This window comes from Rhinopithecus roxellana, chromosome 15 (genome assembly GCF_007565055.1).
Source record: "Rhinopithecus roxellana isolate Shanxi Qingling chromosome 15, ASM756505v1, whole genome shotgun sequence".
In the NCBI taxonomy this organism is placed as follows: Eukaryota; Metazoa; Chordata; class Mammalia; order Primates; family Cercopithecidae; genus Rhinopithecus; species Rhinopithecus roxellana.
Genome location: NC_044563.1, coordinates 74,751,780 through 74,777,625, shown reverse-complemented (window position 1 = coordinate 74,777,625; position 25,846 = coordinate 74,751,780). Strand labels below are relative to the sequence as shown.

Here is a 25,846-nt window from a genome sequence, read left to right as displayed (position 1 = left end):
TGACATGAGAATATTTGTCAGGATAACTGTGCCCTGAGAAAAAGAAAATACCTTGACTTTTCAAGAACCATTAGGTATAGGATTTGAGCTGACTGAGACCAGGGAACTCAAAATGCTATCATGATCCTCTGGTTAGAGTAGAGGTTTATGAAAGCCAGACAGTAAATGAAGATTGGACTAAGCCCGTCCACAGTAAGTCCCCTGAGTGTATCAAGCCATCCTGTGGTCATTTTTGGCATCTGGCAGAACCCATAGGTTGAATCCCTGGCCTGTCAAGTAAGGTTTTTAAGGTAGGCAAAAAGAATCATGTAGAAGCCCCTGACACTCCTTACCCTCACCTCTGGCCAAAACAGTATATCAGAAACAATGTTGCAACTGAGGGAATTGCATAAGTGTCACCACCAACATCAAAAATTTATATGGTATAGGAGTAATTCACATCATGTCTATTTTCAACTGATCTATCTTGACCCTGAGAAAATCTGATTGATTATGACAGATAATGATATACTACCTAAACTTAACCAAATAGTAGTCCCAAATGCAGCTGATGTGTCAGGTGTTATATCTATATAGGGTTAGATCAACCCAGCTAGGAATATAGCTAATGATCTGGCAAATGTGTTCTTGGTTCCCATCAGTAGAAAAGATTTTGAAAGTGTGCATTTACACAGTGAGGACAGCAGTATACAGACACAATCTTTCCCAAAAGCTATGTTGTAAACTCTTTGCCGTATGTCATCCATAAGGACCTTGTTCATCTTGACGTTCTGCAGACCATTAAGGAGCCCACTATATTGGTGATTATACCTGGTGAATTAAAGTAGAAAGTACCCTAAATGAGTGCTTTTCAAACATTCTTAGAAAAGGTAAGTTTTATTCTTCAATTCATGATGGACTGACACTTTTATAAACTTCAACAAAAATGAATTACTAGAAAAATGAAATAAAGACATACAAAATGATTTTAAAGTACTAGATTCAACATATATAATGTTACATTTCAATAAATTATAATCAAAAAATATAGAAAAAAGATTTTAAAACTGTACACTTTGTTCACTGAAAGTATACATTAGATTATTAATCTAAAAATCACTATTACACTCACAAGTTTTTTGGGTTTCTTTTTCGAGACAGGGTCTCACTCTGTTGCATAGGCTGAATTGCAGTGGCATGATCATGGCTCACTGCAGCCTCAGCTTCCTGGACCCAAGCAATCCTCCCAGTTCAGGCTCCTACATAGCTGGGACTACAGGCACGCACAACTATGCCAGCTAATTTTTTTATTTTTTGTAGAGATAAAGTCTCACTATGTTGTCAAGGTTGGTCTTGAACTCCTGTGCTCAAGAAATCCTCTAGTCTGTGCCTTCCAAACTGCTGGGATTACAGGCGTGAGCCACCATGCTTGGCCCAAACTTTTTGTCATTCTTTATTTATAACTAAACAAAAAGTTATGAGCAAAATATTGATTTTCCCCATATTAAATACCTTTAAGCATGCTTGCTTCTTGCTTATAAAATTATCTAAACTAGATTAAATTGATGATAATCCTACTCACAAGGAATAATGTATATCTAAACCATTTCTATGATTTATTTCAATGACATAACACTCATAGTAGAGAAACTAATGTTAAAGAAGCAAATAGCCAGGAATGGAAGAAAAGATTTTAAAATCATTTTGAGCAATCTCAGGGTATTCATTTTCAACTTTTACCCAAAAGGAAACAAGTGATGCTATATTATCTTTTTTTTTCAACTTTTATTTTAGATATGGGGGTACATGCAGGCTTGTTACACAGGTATATCCCACTCAGGTAGTGAGCACAGTACCCAACAAGTAGTTTTTTGACCCATGACCCCCTCTCTCCCCTCCCCACTCTAGTAGTCCACAGTGTCTGCTGTTTCCATGCTTATGTCCATGGGTGCTCAATGTTTAGCTCCCACTTATAAGTGAGAACATGCCATATTTGGTTTTCTGTTCCTGCATTGGGCTTATGGCCTCCAGGTTAATCTATGTTGCTGCAAAGGACGTGATATCATTCTTTTTTATGGCTGCATAGTAGTCCATGGTATATATGTACCACATTTTCTTTATCTAGTCCACCATTGATGGGCACCTAGGTTGATTCTATGTCTTTGCTATTGTAAGTAGTAAGGCAATTAACATGAGTGATGCTATCTTTTCAAAATCATTCTTCAGTTCTTCATTATTCATCCCAAATACTTTATCTTATAAAACTATACTTAAACATAGATTATCTTTTAATAAAAGCAGTTGATTCATGGTTTTACATACAGAGATTACAGTTGACAAACTATCCTTAAAATATCACATTATAATGTGACTAATACACAGTATATACTACACAGAACTCCTTGTGTGAGTTCAATAACAGCCAAAATACGTCTAACCTGGTTAAGTAAGACAAATCTACTTATCACCATGAACTTGGATGTCACCACAATGTCAAGTTGCTATAAAATTTTCTAAAAGCTTACCTTTCAATTTCTGCATTTATCTCACTACAGAATGGGGACAGAGAGTTCATAAGTCAGCTTCACTCACAAACTATACTTGGAATATTCCTGCTCTAGATAGCCTGCTAAGGAAAATGAGTGCAACAAATAAGAGAAAAATTCCATGAAGATTGAGAATTCTGTCAGATAGGTGAAGCTTTCAGTACTCTAGTGATCTGGGACAGGCTGAGACATTGTCTCTAAGATAAATGACAAGTTCTTATATCTAACATCTCCTACCACTAAGAAAAAGGCATGCATTTGGGATATAAACTGTACTTGGGAATACTGCTTTGACCTATTATCAGGTGCCTTGGAAGGCTTTCAACAAGAACAGGCTTTGCAGCATATCTAGGCTAAGGGTACAAGCTGTCATGCCACTCAGGCCACGTAAACCAGAGGCAGAGAGAGTTATCCATAGTATACAAGGTTATTTTGTGGAGTCTTTTGTAAGCACCAACTGGAGAGACCCCTGACATGTTACTGGGCCCTAGAGACATGTGTGAAATCAAGAAACTATGTAACCAGAGTTGTCCATTAGGATCTGGGCATTATCAGATCTACCAAGCTATAAGGTTGAGTGGGCACAACAGAAATTCATCATATAATGGACATAGCACATTTTGGATTGAGCCAGAGCAGGTCCAGAAGACACAAGTGAATTACTAGAGGAAAAAAACAAAAACAGTTCTTTTTTCTCTACTCACAACACTTATGTCACCAAATGTGTGGGTTGTTTTCTTTTTTTTCACACCAAAAAACAATTCTTCAATTCTCTGGACACTAACTGCATGTCCTAGAATTCAATTCGGTTCTGATGCTATCTAGTTAGAATTGACATCAGACCCAACAGGTTGAGGGCTCAGTTCCACAAGACTGTCCACACTTCAGAATGTCAGTCACTAGTCCTGGATCTTCAGTACTTCTGACCCACTTGGCTACAAATCAGGGGTTCCCACAACCTGCTCCTAAGGTTCAATAATATGCAATAATGCCTGACAGAACTCAGGGAAACACTTTACTCACTGTGACTGGTTGATTCTAAAGAATACTATAAAGGGTACAGATGAAGAATTACATAGGGCAGGGTAAGTGGGAAGGGGTACAGAGCTTTTATGTCCTCTCCAGATGCACTTGGAAACTCTCCAAGCCCTGTTGTTTAGGGTTTTTATGGAGGTTCAGTTATGCAGACATGGATAATTAAATAATTGGCCTTTGGTGATTGAACTCAATATCCAGCCTCTCTCCCCTCCCTAGAGGTTTGGGGATGGGGCTGAAAGTTCCAACCCTTTAATCACATGGTTGATTCTTCTAGCCACCAGCCCCCACCCTGAAGCTATCTAGTAGCTTTTAGCCACCATCATTTCATTAACATATACAAAGACAGTCTTATCAGTTCTGAGATTCCAAGGGTCTTAGAAGCTCTGTGCCAGGAAGCTCTGTGACAGGTCTTTGAAGACAGAGACCAAATATATATTTCTAATTATGTCATGGTATGTTAATAGGTGGGCTAGACTTCCATATTTCATACCTCTATTCAAAGATGCCTCTCCTCTAATTCACATTTAATACCTCATATGACCAACTAAGGAAAATGAAAGACCTCAGGCTGGTTTGTAAAAAGTACAATAAGTTAATACTAGCCAAAAATTGTAGTTGTATTAAACCCCTACTCAAGAATGACTAAAGAAAATTTTCCCAGTGGTAAATATTCCCAGTGGGCAGACAAGGAACATTATGCTTTGTCATTCACCACAGGTGAAGGAAAAGAAACCTGAGCTATGTATATACATGGACTCCTGAGTGGCAAGTGGCTTGGCTGGAAGGAACACAATTGGAAGATTAGGAGCAAGGAAGTCTGGTGAAGAGATAAGTAAATAGGCCTATGGGAGTAGGCATAAAGCATGAAGACCTTTGTACTTCCTGATACACACCAGAATTATCTACTACTGAAGAAGTGCTCAATAACCATAGATTTGTCCTATGGAATCAGCCAGCCCATCTCCTCAGCCAACCATTGTGGATGCAATGATCCCATAAACAGAGAAGCAGCAATGATCAAAGGGATGGAAGCTACACATGGACCCCAAAGCATGGGTTCTCTCTCATCGTGATTGACTGAGCTATTTCCACGGATGACTGCCTGACATGCGACATTAGAGACCTGTGCTGAACTTTGATATGGCACAACTTTTCCAGAAACCAGCCAGCCACTTGGAGATACTCTGTTATATCAGACCCTTACACCAATTTTTCCTTACCAGAATTGTCACTCTGGATGATTTTGCCTTCCTTGCCTATAATACCTACAATACCTCCACTGACACTACCACCCAAGGGCTTACCAGATGTCTGACCTATAGACATGATATCACAGACAATGTTGTTTTGGACCAAAGCTCCCATTTTATGACCCAAGAAAAGGTGAACTGATAGGCTCATGACCATGACCATGACCATGGGATACACTGATCTAACATGGTACTCTATTACCCCAAAATAGCCAGTCCAGTCAAAGAGTGGACTGACCTGATAAAGCTCTAAACTGCCAGCTAAGGTCATTACTCAATGGAATGACATTCTCCAAGGTGCATTAGATGTGCTGAAATAATAGCTGATGTATGGTGCTCTAGCCCCAATAGCTAGAATTTACAGAAATGGGAATCAAGGGGTAGAAGTAGGAATGGTCACTCTCACCATCACTTCCTGTAACCCCCATAAGGAATTTGTCCTTCTTAACTCCATGACACTACACTAAACCAGGTTAGAGGCCCAGGTTCCCAGGGACAGAATACATGTGTCAGGAAACACAGTAAAGATTTTGCTGAACCGAAAGCTATGACTATCATCTAACTTCTTTGGGATACTTGTAACAATGGACCAATAGGCCACAAAAATATGGCCAAGGAAAACTGGAAAACTGGAAAACACACCCTGATTTCGATGAGGAGTTGGAGTTATTGCTACACAATACGAATAGGGAGAAATATGTCTGGTATCTAAGGGTTTGCAGGTATGTCACTTGGTGCTTTCATGCCCAGAGATAACACTAAATATGCATTATAGCAACCACAGCCCAAAAAAGACTACCAAAGGCTTAGACTCCTCAGGGATGAAAGGCAGTGTGACCCTACCAAGATGAGTCAGAATGCTCACTGAGGGCAAAGAAATCTGGAGGAAGATGAGGAATATCAATTACAACTTTGGGACCAGCTGAAGTAACAGACATAGCAGTTTGCTTTACAAACCTCTCATTTTGAGTCTTTTCAGAGATTGTGACTAGCCTCTTCCTTGAAGGGAATTCTGTGCATTGTGGGACTTGTAGCTTCTATGAGGGAATAAAGAAGGCATCTTCTTTCATAAAAAGAGTGTTCAACATAAGCAAAAGTGTGGAGGCAAAAACCATCAAGCAGTAGCACACTGCTGGGTAAACTGTATTTAGGGGTGATGGGATGAATGCGAAGTCTTGTCTAAGGGCACATGGAGAAGGAATGTAAGAGACCTCAAACTTAGGGCTTCTTATCCTAAATACCAAACTCTTTCCCCTGCATCTTGGTATTTACTGAGTAAAAACCACATAGCAAGCCTCTGTTGATGTAGAGATGTATATACTGCGCCATCCTTGAGGATTAATTTAAACTTGTCCTTAAGCATGTATTTGCAAGTAAAGAAGAATAACACAAGGCAGCCAGAGCTAAGTGCCAAGAAAATTAATTATACAGTCAGACAGTGCTAGTAGAGCTCCTGAAGAAGAAATACTTCCCCAAGGAGGGCCAGATGGGTAGGTGCCACCTGCTGAGTTTGAGCCTGTGCTTGGCTTTACCAACTACCACTGTCTTAGAAGCATTTAGAAGCAAAGGTTGAGAGAGAGCTGTTCTTGTAGATGCAGTGACCTTTCATTTGGGTATAACTCTTGTGCCAGCTATGAAGCTAGGAGAATGTTTGTGTGCCATACAATGCTCAACAAAGGACATCCAGTGCAGATGAGGCTCTTAATAAGCAGGGAAAACATGTAACATATTCTTTGGATTTCAGTCAGACTCTTTCCCTAGGCACTCCAGTACTTGATCGGGGGGCCTAAGTACAAAGTGCCATGATGGCATAGATACAGGCTGTTCATGGGATCAATAACATGAACTTTCTCTCTCCAAGGCTAACTTGCCTATCCCTATTGCCAAATGGCTAACCTCCCAAAAGCAGAAATCAACACCTAGCCTCCTATATGGCACCATTTACCAGAGAGACCTGCCAACCACATGGTAGCAGGTTGAGTGCATTGGATTCCCTCCATCATGAAGTGGGCAGAGAGTTAGACATGGGATAAACATGTACTCTGGGTTATAGATTTGCCGTCATTGCTTGTAATGCTTCTGCTAGCACCACTATCTGTAGGATTACAAAATGCCTTATTCACCATCATGCTATTCCTCACAACATTGATTCTAATCAAGGAATTCATTTCTCAGCAAAAGAAGTGTGGCAACGGGCTCAGTTCCATGGAATTCACTCTTAATATATACCTCATCACTCAGAAACAACTGGCCTAAAATAATGGTGAAATGAGCTACTTAAGTCTCAGCTGTGGTTCCTCCAATTAGGAGAGAGCCCTCTGAAATAATGGTGTTCTGCCATACAGCATAGAGTATACACTTTGAATCAAGGACCAATGTATGGTGCTATTTTTTCATAGCTGGAATACATAGATCTTAGAATCAAAGGGTAGAGTGGAAGTGGTTCCTCTCACCATTGCACTTAATAACTCACAGAATTTTTGCTTCCTATCACTGCAACTTTGAGCTCTGCTAGTTCGGAGATCTTAGATCCCAAGGAGAAAAGCTCCCACTAGGAGAAGTAACCATGATTCCATTGAATTGGAAGTTGGGACTCCTCTCTGGCCATTTTGGGTTCCTGTGCCACTGAATCAACAGATAAGAAAAGGGGATTACTCTACTAGTTGGAGTAATTGATCCAAGAGCTGGTTGCAGGAATGACTAGACCTAGAGCTCAGGGAATTTTGTGGGGCATCCCACACTACTTCCATGCTAATGGAAGTTAAAAGTTAGTAGAAATCATAGCAAACAAAAATACACAGGATCTCTAAGGATTCAGATTCTTTAGGAATAAAGGTTTGAGTCATCCCACCAAGTAAGAAATACTGAAATACAGACTAACTGATGTCCTGGCTGAGGACGATGAAAACAGAAAACAGGTAGTGGAAAAAGGAAGATTGCACATGCATAGACAGGCAGACACACACACACACACACACACACACACACACACACTTTATGACCAGTTATATCAACAAGGACTATAGCCGTTATACATATTTTCTTCCTTCTGTGTGTATGTATTATTTTATTTTTTTCTTCCCTTATTATTTTTTACCATACACATTTTTGGAGATTAACTTTGCAATTTCCTCTCGAAGTAAAAAAATATTCAGGTGATGGAACTGTGACTACCTTTCAGGAGAGAATTAACATGACCTAGTAGTAGACAGTGTGACTGTCTCCCAAAAATGAATCCAATGACTGTTGAATCATTGCAACTCCTCATTTTGAAGGAAAGAATGAGAATGTCTTTCTTTGTACAATAGAAGGTTGCATCTTGTTAGGTAAAAGAACAAGATGGTTTTAATGGTTGTAAGAAGTTCAAAGAAAGGATTGCATAAATATTGAGTATCCAAAGCAGTAACCTGTCACACAATTGTCTTTTCAATTTGAACCCATCCTCCTAAATTCAGCTTTATGATGCTGGGGCTTCTGCTTGGCTACTGGACCCTACCAACTGAGGCTCTGTCAATCAAGGCTGCTGGAGAAAGACTGAAGAGCTGGAAGAGGAGGAGGGAATTTGGTCCTAACTGTTGGGGTCTTGTTTCTGTCAGACTTATTTGCCCAGTGATGGCAATTTGTTTCATAGCAGCAGTTTAATACAGTTTGAACTTTTTCCAACACGGACTCTCTGTGCCTCCTCAGAGCTATCAGTTGTAGACCTCTTCCTTAGAAGGTTTGAGTCTCAGCTCCATGGGGCCCCTTCTGCAAGCTCAGAGACATTAGCTCCAGCCAAGCAGTTCCCCGTTCTCAAAGGTTTAACTCTCAGCTCTGTGTGGCCCTGGTTCTAGGGATGGTAGCTGCTTCCTGAAGTTGCTAAGTCCATGATACCCTTGTGTTCTCTTTTGCCTTTTCAGTTAGTAAGCAATTCTTCTTGGGTATTTAAAAGTCTTTTGCGTGAATTGGCTATGTTTAAAATTCTCACGATACCTAGTATGGTTTCTGTGTCCTGATTAGACCCTGGCTAATATGTCTCTTAAAAAGGGAACTGTATGATGAGGCAGTGAGACAAAAGTGGAAGCCTTACCTTTGAATCTGGCCTTCACACTTCGTTCTCCACAAGATCTCATCCAACCCTGAGTACAGCACTCCCTATCTCATATGTTATGCTACAGCAACATCGGAACAGCCTGCGGCTCCACATACACCATGTGGTGTCTGCGTCTATGTGACCTACCTCTTCTAGGAATCATGACAGGACCATCCCTTTAGATCAAAGTTGAGTAATAAGGGATGGAGCTGGAGACAGGTTGGACCAGGCCTTGAATGGATCACCAAGAGTTTGACTTTCTGCTGCTGAGAGGATAGACTTCCAGAAAGATTTTAAGCTGGAGACTCATATGAAAACAACAGTATTTCAGGAGCTACATCTGGAAGCCATATTGGGATGTTCTTCCAGCCCAAAATTTCCCCTCCCCATTCTGACATTCCTGTTAAGGAAAATATGTCCCAAAAGCTATGCAACTTTTTCTTCCTCTCCTTACCCTGTCAGTGCTACTCTGAGGGCAAAGCTTCTACCTTTTTGCCACCAGAGGAGACACCCTCCATCCCCATCATCATGACCACCACTAGCACCATTGCATTTTGTAAGTTACCAGTAGTGGATGGGAGAAACCTGGCCAAAGGAGGTGGAAGATTGAGAAAGGGAAGGGTAGAGGCTGATGTGAGAGGAGGCTAGAAGAGAGAGACTAGTAGGAAAGAAAGAAGTTTATAAGAGGAGAAATGGGAGATGGGCCTTAGTGAGAATAGTGTGCTCTCATTAATAAGTGAATGCATCCATTCAATAACTACAGAGCAAAATGGACAGAGGGCAAACACTGCTCAGACCCTTCTCTTTTTGGCAGAAGGCTATGCTCCCTTCATTTGAGAGCAACTTGATACTGCAAATCTAATGGGAATGAGAACGTCTCATACGACAATCTTTCCATTAATCTGTACCACTTCATTACTCAACAGGGAATGGTGAAACTTAAGAAAAGCTAATTGGGCCGAGCGCGGTGGCTCAAGCCTGTAATCCCAGCACTTTGGGAGGCCGAGACGGGCGGATCACGAGGTCAGGAGATCGAGACCATCCTGGCGAACATGGTGAAACCTCGTCTCTACTAAAAAATACAAAAAACTAGCCGGGCGAGGTGGCGGGCGCCTGTAGTCCCAGCTACTCGGGAGGCGGAGCTTGCAGTGAGCTGAGATCCGGCCACTGCACTCCAGCCTGGGCGACAGAGCGAGACTCTGTCTCAAAAAAAAAAAAAAAAGAAAAGCTAATTGGGGAACAGAAGGAAGAGTTTACTTCCTGATCCCTATGATCCCAAACTCTTCACCCATTAAACAAGTATTTCAATGAGTCTATCTGTGCTAGATGGTGGGCTCATAGTATTAAAAGAGATAGGCAGTATGCTCAGCCTCATTAAGTTTATAGTTAGAAATTAAGGTGTGGACATAGGCCAGGCACAGTGGTTCATGCCTGTAATCCCAGCACTTTGGGAGACTGAGGCATGCAGATTACTTGAGGTCGCGAGTTCAAGACCAGCCTGTCAAACATGGTGAAACCCTGTGTCTACTAAAAATATAAAAATTAGCTGGGTGTGGTTGCACACACCTGTAATCCCAGGTACTCAGGAGGCTGAGGCACGAGAATCACTTGAACCCAGGAGGCAGAGGTTGCAGTGAGCCAAGATCGCATCATTGAACTCCAACCTGGACAACAGCGCAAGACTCCATCTCAAAAAAAAAAAAGAAAGAAAAGAAAAAAAAAGATGTGGACCTAGCAGAAAGTGTTAAGTGTTCTAAGAGATAAAGCACTATAGGAATGTAAAAAAAAAACAAAGAGAGAAATTCCGATTATCAATAGATGTGGGAGATAACCAAAAAAGCTTCATGAAAGCATGGCATTTGATCTGGGTTTGGAAATGCAGGTAGAGTTTGAACAAGTCAGAGAGGAAGAGGAAGGGCTATAGGCATAGGAAGGGAAGCACAGACTAAGCAAAGGGATGGGAAATCCTGGGGCATGGATGGAGAGGAGTAAGTAGGATTATCTGGACAGAGCCTAGTGTTACCAGGAGGGTCTTCCTCTCTCTCCACCCCTCACAATCATTTCCCCAGCCTCATCCCTCTGGAGCCAACCCACTCTAGCTTTCCATCTCTTGCTACTTACACCTCCCTATCTGTCCCCCCAGGGAACCCTCAGTCAGAATAGAGGGATTTATGAGCCGCAACTCTCCCTTCCTGAGATCAATGGCCTAAGATCAATAGCTATAATGCAGAAAATTAATCCATATTCATTAGAATTGAATTGAGCAAATGATATTATTAATATAAAAATTCCTTTGGAAATCTATGGAAACGAATTAAAGGGAAAATTGTTCTAACGTCACTACTGTCTGCCAAGCCACAGATTTAAGAAATTCAGGCAAGGAAAACTGTTTATTTTCAAAGAAAGCTTTAAAAGTTCTTCAGGGGTATAGCTACATTTACCATTCAGATGCAGCAGGTGTGGAGATGGAAGAGATACTTTCCTCCCTGTGGATTTGGAGGTCTAGGAAGTAGAATTGACTAACCCACTTACGGGTCACCTCCAGTCCCAGAATCCTAGGACTGCCATGCTTCTCCCTAACATCAAGAGGAGTCACAGATGTGTTTGAGGGATATCAACTGCAATCATTAACTCAGAAAACAGCCTTGATTCCTGAAGACCATTCTCTCTCCTGAACCCCAGATCCCAAACCATCATGCACTCACAAAACAAGAAAAGATGTCACAGGAACCATTGTTAGAAAAAACTCAAAGGGGCTGGGTGCAGTGGCTCACTCCTGCAATCCCAGCATTTTGAGAGGCCGAGACAGGTGGATCACTTGAGGTCAGGAATTCTAGACCAGCCTGGCCAACGTGGTGAAATCTCATCTCCACTAAAAATACAAAAAGTTAGCTGGGCTTGGTGGTGTGTGCCTGTAATCCCAGCTACTCGGGAGGCTGAGGCTGGAGAGTCACTTGAACCTGGGAGGTGGAGGTTGCAGTGAGTCGAGATCCCATCACTGCACTCCAGCCTGGGCAACAGAGCAAGACTCTGTCTCAAAAAAAGAAAAGAAAAAACTCAAAGAGAAGGCACAAGTGTGGCCAGGTGAAAGTTCATGGGAATGCAAGCAGAGGGCCTGATTCCAATTTTTACTTCTTCTGTTACTAGCTGTGGGAAACTGATATAATTCCTCTGAGGCTTGTTTTCTTTATCTGTAAATAAAGACAATAATATTGTAATTCCTACCTTAACAGGGTTATTTTGAAACTTAATTAACAGAAGGCACTATGAAAGTGATTTGCAAACTGCAAAATGCTATTCAACATCATTATATTGCCCTAAAATCTCAAAAATGTTATTCTGAAGGAGGTATATTATTAATGGGATCTATTGGTGGGTTCTATGAGGTCCATAAATGCCCTGAAGCTATATGCCAAATTGTACATATATATGTGTGTGTGTGTGTGCATGCACTTTGAAGTAGAAGAGGGCCAATAGATTTTAACATATTCTCTAGGAGGTTTGGGACCTACCAGAGATCGAGAATTGAGAACCCCTGACATAAAGATACTGAGTGGCAACTCTCCATCCATGTGCAGATTGAACCAGAGTCTTTCATTTATTAAAGCAACAGGCTTTATTTAAGCAGGAGTCACTGCAAGATGAAGCATCAAAGTCATGGAGGAAAGCTATAAAATCGGTTAGAGACAGGAATGGTCTGGGTGCTGATTTGCCCTAAAGCACGTGGAATGGTCTCAATGGCTTCTTGGCCACTCCTTCAACCCTACACCCAGGGCCTCCATGCAGCCCAACTCCAGGGAGCCCTGTTCAGCCCTATGTGATTAGAGCCTTTTGGAGCCCAGCTGGAGGGCTTGCTCTCCTCATATTACATGTGGTGCTCCCTAGAGATGGGTGATTCTCAATCCTCACAGCTAAAGGAGTCAGAGATTCTCTGAGAGCCTCTTGCTTTCTCTAAAACTCTGGTTGCTTCCTTCTTCTGGGCATGAGAGGAGATTTCTGCCCAGAGGGTGAGGGGAGGGTGCATCCAGATTGCTTTTTACTTTATATTTTACTTTATATGAGCTCATATTTGTAATCCGCACTCAGGTACAGGGTGGTACTATACTCTTTTCTTCTAACTGAGGCCTGCCTGACATCTCCCTGGGGTCTCTGGAATCCTCCAAGGGGAAAAAAGCTGATCAGCAACCCAGCTCAGTAAAGTTATGGTTGGCCAATTGTTGAGTTTTTCTGTTTTTATTACTCACATCACTTTATTCCCCACTGATACCACATGCAAATTCTGTCCAATTGGAAGGCCCCTATCCAAGGCCTTTTCCAGTGCCTATAAGCTGAGGGCTGCTATCATCTGAATGTCCCCTGAAATTTATGTGTTGAAACTTACTCACCAATGTGACAGTATCAAGAGATGGGGCCTGTAGGAGGCAATTAAGTCATGAGGGCAGAGCACTCATTGATGGTATGACAGCCCTTACTTATAAAAGGGCTGGAGGGAGTGGCTTCGCCCCTTTTCCATCCCTTTAGCCATGTGAGGACACAATGTTTGTCCCTCCGGAGGATGCAGCCATAAGCCAACATCTTAGAAGCAGAAAGATGGGGCCCTCACTAGACACCGAACCTACCAGTGCTTTGATCTTGAATTTTCCAGCCTCTGGAACTGTGAGAAATAAATTTCTATTATGTATAAATTACCCAGTCACTGGTATTTCGCTACAGTAGCACAAACAAACTAAGACAGGGCTTAGAGGATGGCCCCATACTGGAAGGAAATGAGGAGGTCCTCTTGTCCTTGGCCCTGTGAATCTCATTTATCTCTTGCCCTGAAAGACTCCCAGGATGGGCATTTCACAAACTCCCCTCATCAAGAGACCAAGAGCCTCCTCCCAGGGTCTAACCCAAATTCCATTAATAGTGCTGTGTGAAGCAGGGCAAATGACTCCTCTCTGGGCTCAGTCCCTTGTAGCCCGGACTTTCAGCCATTCTCAGGGCCCCATTAACTACTCCGGGTCTGTTTTCTTCCTCTGGAATGTATGTATCTTTTCCTGGGAAACTGCCAAGCACTTGGGGGAAACAGTATGGGCAGAAATGACCACAAAGCTAGAGGGAATGCTTAAGAAGTCCAACAACCATTCAACACAGACTTATTGAGCATCTGTCATGTTCCAGGAACTACGCAAAGCACGTGGGAGAGATGGGCTCTGGCTGGGCGAGCCCCTCCAGCAACCCAGCTTCTGAGGGCATATTAGCCGCTCTATGAAGCAGTTCCACAAACTTCTCCTACCTTTGTAGAATTTATTCCAGTCTGTCTAATGGGTAACATGGCAATTTGTGTAAAGAACATAACCCCTACTGGACTGCAAATGCCTTAAGGGTGAGGAGGATCCACACAGGTGTTCTGTACCTGTTTGTTGAATTAATCAAAAGCAGAATTCATCCTCTGTTATTATCTCTGGAGGTAGTGGGGAGCAAAATTAAATAGGAAACGAGCAGCAAACATGCACAAAGCTCCTGAAGCTTTCTCCTCAATTAAACACACACACATGCATGCATGCATATGTACATGTGTATGTGAGTGCATGCGCGTGCACACACACACACACACACACACACACACATTTAAAAGGGACTCTCGGCTCCCTGCTGCTTGCTTGAAAATGCAAGCTTCAAGAGACAATTAAATATTGATATCTTTACATCTCAGTATTTTCTTTTCAAATCCAAACAGCCCCAACAGGGGCCATTCCTGGTACTTATTTAACTCCTTAAAAATATCAGCAAGGGGTTTTATCTTTTTAAAATTAAGTCGTTAAGTGCAGAGAAGATGCAACAGGCTATGGGGTGGGAATAGGCTAATCCCCCTGAAACAAGCCTGTGGGGAGTCCCAATTCACTCTCATAGATTCCACCTGGGAGAGCTTGCTCTAAGGGGCTTGGCCAGCTCTGCTAGATCCTGGATTCCAGGCCCAGCCCCCCAGGCCACACCCCCTCCATGGTCTGAAAAGGACAAAGGGATGCTCTCTTGGCAGCTTTCCCCAACAGGCACTTGTGTGCCCTGCAATCAGAGGCTTGGCAGAGTTATGTAAATTGCCTGTGCATAATGATGTCCTTGCTGAATAGATTAACTCAGCAGGGGGTACCGGACAAAGGCAAGCAGGTGCTGGCTGCTGGGCCCTCAACTCTCTGCCCCAGCACCAAGGGTGGTGGCAGTGCTTCTGGATCACACGTGCTAATGGCCTTCTCATCACACTATACTCTCTTCCCCACCTACCATACCTACCACACACCTCTATCCCAAACACACTCTTGCCTCTTCTCCCACAATCAGTCCCAACAGCCTACCCTCTAGGATCTCCAAGGTCAGGGCTGGAAGGGAAAGTGATGAAACTCTGTCCCAGGAGTTGTTTCATGTAAGGGTGTTTTCAAATGGCTGAATCTTAGCCCCTTGAGTCATTGGCAAACATGTCCTATATATGTCTGTGTCTCATTCTCCATCGTGTGGGCAGGACCCATGTTCTCATATTCTCCACAGGACCCAATCGAGGACCCTCAACACAGTAAGTGCTCACCAAATTCTTTTGGGATAGAATTGAATTCCAAAATTATAGAGCAAGAAAGCATCTTTGAAGTTATGCAAGCAGCCAACAGGCATATTCTGACTGTGACATATGTGCCATACACTGTGTGAACACTGACACAGGGATGCTAGCCTAGCTCCTATGAGTTTCTGGAAACTATAGGCAAATTGTATCTTTACGTGCTTGTTCAAAGGGAGAGGGTCCATGGCTTTCACCAGCTCCTTCACGGGGCCGTGGCCTCTCCCTAAAAAAGGAATGAACAACTGCTAGTCCAATAGGAAGAACAGATGTGAAAACCAACAACCACAACAATGTGCTATGCTCTGGGACAGAGATCAGCACAAGATGCTTAAGGACATAAAGGAGGGCCCAATCTAAGAGGATAGAGCCCTGAAATCAGGATTGCTCCTTTCTAAGGTAGATATTACCAGTCCCATATCACTATTAAGGAAAATGCGGCTCAGAGAGGTTAGGCTACTTGCCCAAGGTCACACATCAGTAGAGCCAAAATCAAAATCTAAGTCTCTCTGATTCCAAGCTTAGTGCTGTTTTGCATTTGGCATTTGAGAGCCTGGCCTTGAGACCCCTCATGTTCTCTTAGGCATGGGACCCCTGCAATGGCTGTCTGAATTCTGAACAGCCATGGAGTGGGATTGGCAGATAGGCCTCTCTGTCCACGGTGTGCACATCTTTGCATGCTTCAGCGAACTTTGTGGAGTCTATTTACCACATCTAAGACCAATTTCCTTCCCTTCAGTTGCTTTGAAGATAATTGAAGGTACTTGCATTGTCTGCCTGGGAATGTAAAAAGCCAGCTAATGCTGCAATCGATGCTTCCTGCTTAATGCTGTGCCTCTGCCCAAGCCCTCCCTGAGCAGCAGCTAACACAGCCTTCAGTGATGGCTTCGGCAGATCTTCCCGGCCGACTACTTTGTTAATCAGAAAGGGGCTGGGGGCTGTGGGGGCCCTCAGGATAATGGCAGGCAGATTGAGTTGTTAAGCCCAAATGAAATATTTAGTAGCACCATTTGCAGGATTCGGCTGGTGGGAGCAGTACTCTTAGCACTGCTTGGGGATGGGAATGGGGGAAGGGTGCCCGCTTTGAGCTCCCCAGGCAAGGGGCACTGATTAGTCTGTTTCAGTCTGCAGTGATGGCAGGAGAGGCAGCACCAGCCTGAGCTGAGGAAATGCCGCAGAGAGGAGGGAGGCGGGGACTGGCCAGGACATGACCTCCTAACTGGCACCTTTCCCAGGGCAGGCTGGGACTGTCTCAGGAAGGCAAGATGCCAGGCTCTGCAAAACCACATCTGCAGTCCCTTAGAGGGCATGAAACAGGGATACCCACAACTGTGGAAAGAGCTCCTGTTGTCTTCATTCATCCCCACCTCTTCTAGGCTCTTATGCTCTGTGTTGGAGCTCAGCTTAACATGTAAGTTTAACAAGGACATGTAGAGTTGGCTGAAGCATGGGATTGTGAGAGAAGGGAATGGAAAAGATGGTATTCTCTGTTCCTCCTCCCAATCTACTCTGGAAACATAGCATCCCAGCCCTGTGTGCTTTATACCATACCACCACACCACACTGGCTTCCTCACTTGTAAAATAATGGAATCCTGGCATTAGATGGGACTCTGTAGATCACATCTTTGCTCAACATTTATTGAGCTCCTGCCAGGCATGGTAGCTGATGCCCATAATCCCAGCACTTTGGAAAACTGAGACAGGAAGATCACTTGAGCCCGTGAGTTCAAGGCTGCAGTAAGCTATGATCATGCTACTGCACTCCAGCCTGGGTGACAAAGAAAGACTCTGTCTCTTAAAAAGAAAATGAAAAGAAAGTATTTATTGAGCTCCTAACCTACTATGATCAAGTACATACTAGGTCATCTAGTCCATCCCACATTCGATATTCTAATCTCCTCTATTTAAGGCTCAGAAAAGTTAGGTTACTTGCCCAAGGAAGAGCCAAAATCAAACTCTAAGTCTCTCTGATTCAAAGCTTAGTGGTGTTTTGCCCTGCGCTTGGCATTTGAGAGCCTGTCCTTAAGACCCTTCATGTTCTCTCAGGGATGGGACCCTGACAATTGCTGTCTGAATTCTGAATAGCCATAGAGCTATTGGCCAATTGGCTTCACCCCAGGTAGCCAATCTTTGAGAACCTTATGAATAAGAAATGCATTATTTCACATTGATCCTCACTCTAATCCATCTTTGTTAAAAATACTTCCTTTTGATCAAGACAAAATTTGTTTCCTTTCAGTTTCTACTTATACCCTTGGCCCTTGTTCCCCTGTACCCTTCCTCCATTATTACCAAAGTTGCAGTAGAGTCCTTCTGATATCTGAAAACAGCTTCCAGGTTCCTTCCAACCCAGTGGCAAGACCAAAATATAATTACTAATCTGAGGAACAATGTGGACTGCAGCAATGCCAAGCCCCTTGGATGTCAAGCAACTTAATCTTTTCCTAACGCTTCTCCCTCATGTTTTTTTTTTTTTTTTTAATTCTTTTTCTCCTTAATCTCCAGGTCTAACACAAAGTCACAAACTCCTTCATAAAAGCAGGTTACAAGATTTCATTTCTTGTCTGTGATAGACTGGCTTGTATCAGACAGATTCTCATGCATATATATAGATATAGATATAGATAGATATATATATAGATATTTGTGATGAATCTCGCTCTGTCACCTGGCTGGAGTGCAGTGGTGATCTTGGCTCACTGCAGCCTCCATCTCCTCGTTCAAGCAATTCTCCTGCCTCAGCCTCCCAAGTGGCTGAGACTATAGGCATGTGCCACCACGCCTGGCTAATTTTTGTATTTTTAATAGAGATGGGGCTTCACCATTTTGGCCAGGATGGTCTCAATCTCCTGACCTCGTGATCCACCTGCCTTGGTCTCCCAAAGTGCTGGGATTACAGGCATGAGCCACCATGCCTGGCCAGGAAAAAAAAAAAAGAAAAGAAAAAGTTTTTACAATTATTGAAGATCTACCAAAGCAGCCAGGACATATGAGCCAAAATTCCAAAAAGAAGAGAAATGAATTGAGAAGCACCCTCCGTTCATGATTGCTCTTCCCTTGGTGTATTCACTGAATCATATATAGCAGCTCAGACTGAAAAGATAAGCATTAGACAGGAGCTAAGATACTGTAAGGCCAAGCAGAGTTTTAGACAGTCTCATGTGGCTGAGGAGACAAACAGAAGTTCAAAGCTACTAAGGCATCAAGGACATGAGGATATGAGATCCTGGAGAGAAGAGGTCAAATAAGTGAACCCAATATTCAATGCCAATTTCTCTCAAGCCATTTGTGATCTGTAATCAGCAACTGAGGGGCTGAGAAACGTAACCAAAAAGTGCCTACGAGGCTAGAAAATTTAAAAAGAGCATTTTAGCACTCTTACAGTGCTAGGGAGACTTGAAGACCACCAAGGAGGAGACCTGGTAGACATTTCAGGCTTTAATTTGGGACACATGAAGTACTAAAGGCAAAGAATAAAAGCAAGTGGGAATTTATGAACCTTCACAGAGAATTGAACCGAGCTTTAGATACGGGTGACCTGCCCCCACCCTAATTGACTAAGTAAATCTTAACTGGAAAAAGATAACATCATCCAGAGACTACAATTTTTCATAACAATGTGTGACATTTAATAAGAACTAACTAGACATTCTAGGACATAAAATGAAATAACTAAGAACCAAAATAAAAAACAGATTATAGAAACAGATTCACAGCTGAACCAAATATTGGTGTTTTCAGACACAGATTTTAAAATAACTGTGATAAATATCTATAAGGAAATAGATCAAAAATGGGAAATTTCAGCCAAAAAGCCACCCTGAGATCTATAAAAAGAACCAAATTACAATTCCAAAACTAAAAATAAATAACTAAAATAGTAAGTTGTATTTAACAAGAGATTAAACACCACTGAAAGAAGGAAGAGGTTGGAATGATAGATTAGAAGACAATACCCAGATTATAACAAGAGAGAATATTTTTAAAAGATGGAAATATAGAAAAGATTGTAAGAAACATATGGGACGATTAAAAGATCTAATATATTTGTAATTGGAGTCCCAGAGGAAAAGGAGAGAAAAAAAATGTGGCATAAACAATATTTGAAAATTACTGGCTGAGAATTTTCTAAGACTGATGAATGACATCAAGCTACAGATTTTCAGACAGCTCTAAGCAGGATAAATGTATACTCAAGCATACCATACCCAAACTGCCAAATATCCAAAACCAAGAGAAACACTTAAGGCAGCCAGAGAAAAACCTACATTATTTTCAAATTAGTAACAATAATACATAGATAACTTATCAGTAGAAATGATAAAAGTGATCAAAGTAATAATTGTCCATTTATTACCATTTATCAAAGATGCATGTGTAATCTCAGGAATAACCACTAAAAGGATAGCAAAAAACTATATAACTAACACAATAATGGAAACAAGAAAACAAGGCTAGGCATGGTGGCTCACACCAGTAATCCCAGTGCTTTGGCAGGCCAAGGTGAGTGAATTACTTGAGCTCAGGAGTTCGAGACCAGCCTGAATAACATGGCAAAACCCCCTCTCTACAAAAAATACAAAAATTAGCCAGATGTGGTGGCACACGCTCGTGGTGCCAGCTACTCATGAGGCTGAAGTGGGAGGAGTGAAGAGTGAGTACCACTGCACTCCAGCCTGGGCAACAAAGCGAGACTCTGGAAAAAAAAAAAAAAAAGGAAGGGAGCAAGGAAGGAAGGAAGGAAGGGAGGGAGGGAGAGGGGAGGTAGGGAGGGAGGGAGGAAGAGAGAGAGGGGGAGAGAGGGAGGGAGGGAGAGAAGGAAAGAAAAAGAAAGAAAGAAGAAAACATACTTGATTAACTCGAACTGGGCATGGTGATGGGCACCTGTAATCCCAGCTACTTGGAAGGCTGAGGCAGGAAAATCACTTGAACCCTGGAGGCAGAGGTTGCAGTGAGTTGAGATCATGCCACTGCACTCCACCCTGGGCAATAGAGCGAGACTCTATCTCAAAAAAAAAAAAAAAAAAAACTGAATTAACTCAAAAGAAGAAAAGAAAGGAGGACAAAAGGAGCATCTGGAAGATACAAATAGAAAACATGTAGTGCACTTAAGCCCCAAAATATTAGTAATTACCTAAAAGGATAAAATACTAAATCTTTCTATTGAAAACAAAAATTGTAAAACTATTGATAAGATCTTAATGTCTACATATATTTATATTATCCTGAAGACAAACATAAAGTGTCTGAATTGGAGAAGACTATTATTACTTACAGCAATAACTACATCAGTTTCCCATGCCCAATTCTCCCACTGAGAGGTGGGGCAATGAGACCCAGATGATTAGGCCTGTGCATGCAAGGTGAGGAGTGGGGTGGTGGGGCAGCAGTATGGTTTCTGGTTTGTGGCTTTACAGGAATTATATTTACAAAATTATAAGTATGGATATTTACATAGAAACAGATACAGCTGCCTTCCCTGTCCTCTTCTAAGACAGGGAGAGGAACCTTGCTTTTCTAATGCAAACAAATTTTCTCAGGGAAGAGAAAGGAAAAAGTCTCTACTCTGAAGTGCAAGTATTTGGCTCTGGGTAAGATAAGTTTACTTATCCTTTGAATAAGAGCAGATGGCTCCATTACAAAGGAAAAAAGTGGCTCCAGGTCTATCATCCTTAGAATGTGAGTAGCAAATGTGTCTGGGGAAAAGAGAAATGCTCCATTGTTATAGCATGCCAATTTTCTTTGTTCCAAAAGCTCTAACCATGCAGGAACATGGAAATATTCATATTGCTTTTCAATAACTATGATGAAAATAAACAACTACAGGCTGCTTACAAGTGATGTACCTTAAATATAAGACCACAAAAAGGATGAAAGGAGAAGAATGGAAAAAAATATGCTATGCAAACACTAACCAAAAAAAGATAGTATGGTTATACTATCTTTAGATAGAGTAGACTTTGAGGCAAGAAGAGTTGACAGAGAAAATTGAGGAGTGGAAAAATACTGAATATCACAGGTCAGAAAAGTCAGGAAACTCCCCTTAATGCTAAAACAACAAGGTTATCTGGAAAGTCCCTAGCAGGGCAAGCGGCCGTTTGTGGTTTGGTCAAAGGGCGGGAACCAATGAACAACTGACTAATGTTTAACTTTAAATGTCAGCCAATTGTAAACCTACAACTGTAAAAATCCCCAGTGACTCTGTAACTTGCTGTAACTCGTTTGTGTCTGACTATAAAAGACGGCTGAACACCAAGCTCGGGGTCTCTCCCTAGGATCTGATACCTAGCTGGAGGGAACCGAGTTCGAACTCGAAATAAAGCAATCCCTGCCACTTGGCTTTGTCTCTGGACTCTGGTGGTTGCTTTTGGGTCATCGTGGGTCTGGGCATTACAAAATGAAATATGTTTTACAATAACAAAAAAAAAAACCTATATTATACATTTTATAATAAGAAAAGGATCAATCTACTGGGAAGATATAAAAATTTTATCTGTGTATCCACCTCATAATATGGCCTCAAAATGTAAAATGCAAAATTTGGAGCAAGGAAAAGTAATTTCATATATTTTTCCCAGTAACTGGTAGAATAAGCACATAAAAATAACACAAAGGATATAGAAGATTTGAAAAATATACTTAATAAACCTAAACTAATTAAAAAATATAAAAATACTATACCTCACACCCACTTGGAGCCAAGGTAGAGTAACCAGTACCAGATATACCCTCCTACCGAAAATAACTAAGAATTTTAAGAAAATTTTACTTTCTTGTTTATGAAACAATGTTTCTTAAAACTTTGGACATTAAACAACAAAGAACAGTGATTTCTGAGAGATGGGAAATAAAGGAGGTAAGTGAACTCTACAGCTGTCCTTGGCTCATTGCCTAAAGAGAGTTTCCAGGCTGTGGTGCAAGGAGGGGAACCCAGGTAGAGTCCAGTGATCTCTGAATTGAGGGTACAGATCCAAGAGTCAGAGGAGACCAGGGCAGTTAGGGTTCACTCATACCACAGCTCACTAATTCTCTCTTTTTATTTTTTTAGTCTTATTCTATTTCTGTATTTCATTTACCTGTGTATCCACCTCATAACATGGCCTCAAAATGTAAAATGCAAAATTTGCAGCAAGGAAAAATAAATAATTTCATAGCAATAGTAGAAACTATTGCTACGTCTTCAGGTTTCCTAATATTTTCTTGTACAATGTCTAAGCTATCATAATTTTATTCAGTGTATTTTTTATCTCAAACGTTGCAGTTTTCATCTCTAGAAGATCAAATTGAGTCTATTGTTATCTTTTATGCCTCCACTTTACATAGCATAATATTTCTTTTAGCTTTTTGAACATATGGAATGTAGTTATAACAAGTGTTATTATGCCCTTTTGTACTAATTCTACCATCTGGATCAATTGTCATTGATTTTTCTCCCTATTATGGGTATAATTTTACTGCTACTTTACACTGTTGGTTTTTTATGGGATGCCAAGCATTATAAATTTTATCCTGTTAGATGCTGGATATTTTTGTATTCCTATAAGTATTCCTTAGATTTTTTTCTGAGATGCAATTAAAATATTTGAAAACAGGTTGACCTTTTTGAAGCTTGCTTTTCAGCTTTGTTAGATAAGACTAGAGCATCATTTATTCTAGGGTGAATGTTCTCCACTACCAAGGCAAAACACTTCTGGATTCTGTCCCTGATGCTCTATGAATTATGGTTTCCACTTTGTATAGTGGGAATAGGCACCACATCAGTCAAGTATGAGAGCCATAGATTGTCCTATCTAATCTTTTCAGGTATTTCTTTCCCTGGCCTCAGGTAGTTTCCTCAAATGCATGCTCTTAGTAGTATCCAGATGAATAGTTAAAAAAGATTTTTGAAGTTCTTTCTATCTTTCATGTGACTCTCTCCTCTCCTTCAGTTAGACTGTAGTAAGTTAGAAATGTATACCATAAATCCTTAAGAAAACATTAAAATGACAAAACAAAGAGTTATAACAAATAAGTCAATGAAAGTAATAAAATGAAATAATAAAAATACTCACAAATAATAGCAGACATCTTAGGCAAATCTAATACAATAATATATAAAAAGGATAATACATCATGACTGGGAACTTGAGGTTGGTTTAATATTCAAAAATTACTATAATTCACCATGCTAACAGACAAAAAAAAACCAATACAATCCTCTCAATAGATACAGAAAAAGCATTTGACAAAATTTAATGATCATTTCTTATTTTAAAAGCTCTCAGAAAACTGGGAATCAAAGAGAACTTCCTCACCCTGATAAAGTCCATCTGTAATAACCTGCACCTAATATCACACTTGAAGCAAAAGTTAAGTACAAATGGCTTTACCAGTGGATTCTACCATGCATTGAAGAAACAAATAATGCCAATCCTATACAAACATAGATGCAAAAATTCAAAACAAATTATTAGCAAATTGAATCCAGCAATTTATAAAAAGAACGATACATTACAATTAACTTGGGCTTATTCTAAGAAAGCAAAGTTTGTTTACTACTTGGAAATTGATCAGTGTAATTGATTGTAATTCACCAATTAGAATGATGAAGAAAAAAATTACATAATTATCTCAATAGATACAGGAAAGTCATTTGATAAAATTCAATACCTGTTCTTGTTTAAAATTAGAAAGGAATAAAAACTTAGCAAATTAATGACAGAAGGAAACTTCCTTAACTTCAGAAAGGACAACTACAAAAAAATTGCAGCAAATACCATTCTTAATGATAAATATTGAAAGACTTACCCTTGATATCAGGAGTGATGCAATGATGTTCGTTTTCACCTTATTCAACATTATATTGCAGGTCTTATATAGTGCAGGGCAAGAGGCAGAGGAGGATAAAATAATTGAAAATAAATAAATAGGATAATCTTGTGGTTCATAAGCATGATGATTGCCTTTTCACACTCGTATGAGATGAAGCCTTGTTATGATGTTGGCACATTCCCATCTGATGTGAAAAAGAAAAATAAAGAAAATAAATAAATAAATAAAGCTGTCACTTTGTGTATTTGAAAACTGAAAATAATGTACAAATAAACTGATACAGTTAAATTAATTTAACCAAGTCAAATAAGGTTACAGTTCAATATGCAAAAATTAATTGTATTTCTATACACAACAAACGTTTTTTTAAAAAAATTATAAAATATCCTTTTCTGTAGCATCAAAACATAAGTACCCTAAAATAAATACAACAAAATATGTGCAAAACCTGAAGACAAAAAACCAACATGCCTGATTAAGATAAATTAAAGAAGACCAAAATTGGTGGGGTAAGACAACATAGTTATAGATTGAAAAAATCAATATCATAAATGCGTTAATTCTCCCCAAACTGATATAAAATTCATTGCCATTACAATCAAAATTTTCAACTTTTAAAAAAATTTTGTAGACACTGACAAACTGAATCCAAAATTTTTGTAAAAGTACAAAGTATTAAAATAGCTAGGAGAATCTTGAGAAAGAGTAGCAAATTTGGAGGTCTTAAACTATGAGATATTAAGATAGATTATAAAGCTCCTGTAATTAAGATGCTTGTGGAAAGGGCACAAAGTTAGCCAATGCACAACAGAACACAAGAGAGAACCCTAAAACAGACTAATGTGTGCTGTCATTTGCCTTATCACAAAGGTAAGATGACAGAACAATGGGAAATAGTCTTTTAAAGAAATGAAGCTTAATCAACTGCATATTCATACGGGAAAAAAAAAAAAATTGATCCCTACCTCACACCATACACAGAACCAATTTTGGATGTGTTGTAAACAAAAAAGTGAAAAGTAAAACAATAAAGCTTTCAGAACATGGGAGAACATGTTAATGGCTTCCGAGTAGGCAAATATTTCTTAAACAGGGCGCAAAACACATTAATCATGAAGAAAAATATTGGTAGTGGTTGTTATCAAAATTTAAAACTTCTGTTTATCAAATGATACCTTAAGGGTGAAAAAGCAGGCTGGGTGCAGTGGCTCATGCCTGTAATCTCAGCACTTTGGGAAGCCAAGGTGGGCGGATCACGAGGTCAGGAGATCGAGACCATCCTGGCTAACATGGTGAAACCCCATCTCTACTAAAAATACAAAAAATTAGCCAGGCGTGGTGGTGGGCACCTGTAGTCCCAGCTACTCGGGATGCTAAGGCAGAAGAATGGCGTGAACCCAGGAGGCAGAGCTTGCAGCGAGCTGAGATTGCGCCACTGCACTCCAGCCTGGGCAAAAGTGCGAGACTCTGTCTCAAAAAAAGAGTGAAAAAGCAGTTCACATAGTAGGAGAAGGTATTCACACTATATATTGTGAATAAACTCATGTCCAACATATATA

The 25,846-nt window shown here is 40.7% G+C and overlaps 1 long non-coding RNA gene and 1 pseudogene across 1 annotated transcript in view; one reads left to right on the top strand and one right to left on the bottom strand.

The window, feature by feature from the left end:
- Window positions 1-25,846, bottom strand: part of LOC115893684 — a 108,026-nt gene that overhangs the window by 61,860 nt on the left and 20,320 nt on the right. Inside the window, exon 3 of the long non-coding RNA XR_004053750.1 lies at window positions 24,264-24,471. This is a non-coding gene — a long non-coding RNA (uncharacterized LOC115893684). The remainder of the gene's footprint in view (window positions 1-24,263; window positions 24,472-25,846) is intronic.
- On the top strand, window positions 24,387-24,477 carry LOC115893798 (annotated as a pseudogene).